The sequence below is a fragment of the Arachis ipaensis genome, chromosome B07 (genome assembly GCF_000816755.2).
Source record: "Arachis ipaensis cultivar K30076 chromosome B07, Araip1.1, whole genome shotgun sequence".
Lineage (NCBI taxonomy): Eukaryota > Viridiplantae > Streptophyta > Magnoliopsida > Fabales > Fabaceae > Arachis > Arachis ipaensis.
The window spans coordinates 38,016,461-38,021,389 of NC_029791.2; the positions used below are offsets into that span (position 1 = coordinate 38,016,461).

Consider the following 4,929-nt stretch of genomic DNA (forward strand, 5'->3'; position numbering starts at 1 on the left):
GTCTCTGAAACAGGGATAAGGTTTATAACAAAATAGTAAGAGGCAAAAGTTAGATAATAAACAAAAGCAAGGTTATTTCCTTTGCATAAACCACACATTGAAATAGTTTTACAGTCTTTCCATCAGACATCTCCATGATTTCATAAAATGTTCAAGATAAGCAAATTATCTATGAGGAACAAAAAATTTATTTTAGTATTTCTACCGTCACCTGTGAATGCTTGCGTATTTCAAAATAACAAACTTGTAAGTTAAAATAACCCTTCACAAGTTATCAAAATCCCAAAAGAACTAATCAAAGGGGGGAAAACGAAATACTAGTCCAGCATAACCCAATTTCCACCAGAAAAGTTACCCTTCAATTTCTTTTGTATCTGCCATTTTAGAAGTTCTTTTTCATGTTTAAAATTACCTGTCACATTTAAATATCAAGAAAATATTAATTATTTTTGACCAATTATATCTTTAAACTAATTATGCTGAACAATAGAGTGGAAAACATAAATAAGTGGTAATTCAGTATAACTAAATAAGGATAGTTTCATAAAATTAGCTTACTAGATACTAGTATCAAGATTATTCATAAAACCAACCCGAAATATGGTTAAAGCATTTCATCAAACATGTTGAGTGCGGTAAACATGAAACGAAATAAGAGAATTCAAAGCTTAGTATCAATGTGATAGAGAAGAGAACATAACTATTGTATACTTTAATTCAGTCTATAAAAAAAATCCAAACCACTGCCAAATCAAATAGTTACTTATTGTAATAGAAATAAGAAGTTGCAGAGTTTGAAGCAGAGTATTGGTGTTGTGTGAGTGTATTGTCTGGTGGTGGGTTTAGGGAACTCACGGCAGCGACAAAAGAGAGCAGTTCGACGGCTAGGTGGAGCGCACGGGTTGGTCGCAGAGTTTGAAGCAGCGCAACGTGGCTTCCAGATGAACGCGAATGCGAACGGTGAACGGCGAGTGAACGCGAACGGTGAACGCCGAGCAAACTTGAACGGCAAAGAACGCGAACAAAGACGACGGCTGAACGAAGACGCGAACGTTAACGACAACCAACGGCGGCGGAAGCGCGGCTGAGCAGACAAAGATGACGGACGCCGAGCTCGAGGAAGCAGCTGCGATCGGTGACAGCGAATGGGGGTTGAAGACTTGGAGCACGAGGGAAGCTAGATAGACGGACGGACGGCAGCAGTATGCCACTCCTTGCGGCGGCGGTGGTATAGGCTTACAATGCTAGGGTTTTTTGGCTGAGTTTCTGTGAATGAAAGAAACGGAGGGAGAAAGGGAGAAAGAAACAAAGGAGCTTCAGAACCAAGAGTGAAGGGTTTCGAAGGGCGAAGGGTGAAGGGCGAAGGGCGAAGGGTGAAGGGCGAAGGGCAAAGGGTTCACGGCGAAGTGCGAAGGGTGAAGGGTGAAGGGCTAAGGCTAATGGGAGGCGCTCTTCAGGCTTAGGGTTTCGAGTGATTAGGGTTAGTGTCTTTGGGTTGGGGACCGGGTTGGGAACCGGGTTGGGAGCCGGGTTGAGAGCCGGGTCAGGGGCCGGGTTAGGGTCAATGGGTTGGAGCCCCTCTCTCCACGCTTTTAAAACGTCACTGTTTTGCTCTACGGCACGCTTTTGAAGCGTGGCAGAAAAGAACCTTTTGGCCACGCTTTTAAAGCATGCCAAAAGCGTATTAGGATATGGCCACGCTTTGTAAGCATGGCCGTAATGAAACCCTGTCGCCACGCTTTCAAAACGTCCTTGTTTCTCTCTAAAAGCGTGGCAAAAAAAAGCGTGGCCGTTTCTCTAACCAATTGCCACCCATACAAAAGCGTGGCCATTGATACTTTTTGCCACGCTTTTGAAGCGTGGCAATAAAAAAAGTGGCCAAATCTCTAATCTATTGCCACCCTCATAAAAGCGTGGCCATTGACCACTTTTGGCCACGCTTTTGAAGCGTAGCAAGAAAAAAGCGTGGCCATAGGCCTTTTTTCTTGTAGTGTCTTCTTTTTTTCTTTTTTATTTCTTTTGGTTTTTCTTTTGAAGCTATGTTGGGTATTGGGGAAAAAGGGGATTTGGTGGTTGAAGGAGGTAAGGCAGCTAGGTTTTGGGGAAAATTAGTATTAGAGTGATATTTTGGGGATTTAGGGTTTTGGTAAAAATTAGGTATAGAGATAGTTTGGTAATTTTAATAAAATTGGAGCATAAAGTATTAATATTTGAAAAACTAATTTAATCTCTAAAATTACTTTAAAATATTATTTGTGGTATAAAAAATACTAATTAATTCTCAATGAATTACTCTAATTTAAAATACATGGTAATATAATTAATTTTCTTTACTTTTAACTTAAAGTATTAAATGATATAAATTAAATTATCTAAAATCAAATTATATAAAATTCTTATTATTTCATAACTATCAATTTTATAATTTAAATATAGAAAATAATTCAATAATTATAAAATTAGACAAAATTCTAATTTAAATAGCCAAACCCCATTATTTTCAAATTTCTAGAACTTTAAATTATAAATAGGAAAATAATCCATAGGTATAGAGTTTGGATAAAAACCTTAATTTATTTCTAATCCAATTAATTGCCTTTAATTATTTTTCAATAAAAATAATTTCTGAAATTAAAACTATAAATAAATATATATAATTTGGGATTAGTTCAAAATATGACTTTTCAAAAGTCTTCGGTCTTACATCCTACCCACCTTATAAAAATTTTCGTCTTCGAAAATTGATACAAATAAAAGAGATTTTCACATTACTTCACTGTTGAACTTATTTAAAGAAAAGGCAAAAATTTCTCAGTATATATATATATATTCATATAGTTTCAAATACCAGAATTTTCATATGGCATACAGGTATAAAGGATATAAGTGTGGTGCAAAACAGAAGTTACAAGATAGGCTTGATGTACAAGATGATATGTTTCAAATATGTGATGGTAAAGCAAGGTGGAAAAAGGTTATAAAACAAACCGGAGTTAAAACGATGTGCTTAATGTTCGCATACTAATCTCATACCAATTTCAGAGATACAACTATTCAAACTTCAACATAACTTATCTCTACCATTCTTAACTGTACTTAATTGAGCAACTCATTCGAAGGTTCTCAACTTTATTAAACACTTTGCAAACCTTACTACTGGTCATAAATCCCACATTAATAGAACTCTTTCACATAAAACAAGGTTTCACAACTCCCTGTGACGTCGTACACTTACGAATTTCACCTTTTGCGTTCACCAAACGTGTCCTAAAGGACTAATGTGTCGTTTACTAAGTCTAACGGTTGCACAAGATACCAAAACTAATCTCTAGTATATTCAGAAGGATAATAAACCATGAAAAGAAAGAAAAGCGACAAGAACCGCGTTCGCGAGAATTTGAAAGAATAAATGCAGTTGCAGGTAAACAAGGATGCTCAAGCAATGAAATTCGTTTGAACGAATTCAATTGACAACTTTAAGAATAATCCTTGGATCAAAGAAATTTCAATAGGATCAATAAAAAGGAAATCAGCGCATTAGTTTGAAATATATCCAAGCTGAGTTGAAGAAGTATGAGATTTCATAGAAAAGGAATAATTAAAGACTATGGTGACGCATTACTGCGGAACAACTTCAAATGATCACGGGGTTTTCATAGTTCATGGAGGAATATGGAATTAATAGCCATGTTGCAAAAGTTTTAACATAGTCAGAAGTGTAAACAGTCAAGATATGCGTAAGGTACAAATGGCGAAGCAAGGAAATTTAAATTACACTCCAAGGAAAGAGAAGGAGGAATGACATCAAATTGAGTGACACAATTTAGAACACATAAGCCAATACAATATAATAAAAATGGGTACTTTACATTTTCAAAGATTTCAAGGGTCCGCATTGTACCCAAAACAATTCCGATGTTATGTCAAGGAGTACAAGATTTCATAAAGAGAAGTATAATGACAAGAATAGACGTTCTTAAATATTCAAATAGCAGTTTACAAATAAGAGGCGGACATATAGAGAGATTAAAGAACTTCAATGGAGATGATGAGAAGAAAACGGTGCATTCATTAAAATTGAATTCAAGCTGAATCAAGGTACAAGATTCACAAAAATGACCAGAGTCAAGGATATCATTTGTAAAATCCAAGGGAATGTGTAGGAATGCAATCAATTGAAAGGTCCACGAGGAATAGATAAACTTAAGAGGATGATCATCTTATCTAATAAAAAGAGAAGATATGAAATAAACAATGGAGGGAACTGAGCAGAGTATAGATGTTTGCATTGCCTTGAAACCCCACGACTCCTTATAACCTTTACCAAACTCGTTTTTCGTGCGCACAGTCACATCACTAGGAGCTAACATACAAGGAATACGGAACTTGAGAAGAGAAGGACAAACGACATAAGCGGTATTTGCAAGAAATCGGGAGATTGCCCAGATTCACAATTAGACAAGGATGGTATTTCGCAAAGATTTTGAAAATACGTGAGATTATCAACAAACCAGGATGTATATAAGCAATGAAGTGTAATGTAAAAGGAGTTAATTCGAAAGCTTAAGAAGGAATTTTGAATTCAAGAGCTTCGACATGGGTAATAATAGGAAAGAGAGTACAACAATTTAGAACAACTTCAAATTGAACCTAAGGGAATTGGTTTATCTTTTTCTAAAGAAAGTATATAAATACAATATTTTTCAAAAAAACTAAACAAAGGTAAATATGTTATACTAGATCAAATTTAAATTAAAATGATTTGTGTGAAGTTTATTAAATGAAAATTAACTGAAATGAAAGCAGAAATCTTGCTTTAGAAAGTTTAAAGAGTTCGTAGATACATAATTAAGTAAATATATATATGTGCATAAAAATTCGAATAATGTTGCAAAAGGATCAGATTATGCTCAAATGAGAAAATCTAAA

General features: G+C 35.2%; 1 long non-coding RNA gene across 1 annotated transcript; it reads right to left on the minus strand.

Annotated features, from left to right (window-relative positions):
- Positions 912–1,345, minus strand: LOC110264995. The gene is made up of 2 exons (XR_002351412.1): positions 1,033–1,345; positions 912–1,000 (listed from the first exon to the last, which is right to left on the minus strand). It is a non-coding gene; the product is annotated as an uncharacterized LOC110264995 (long non-coding RNA).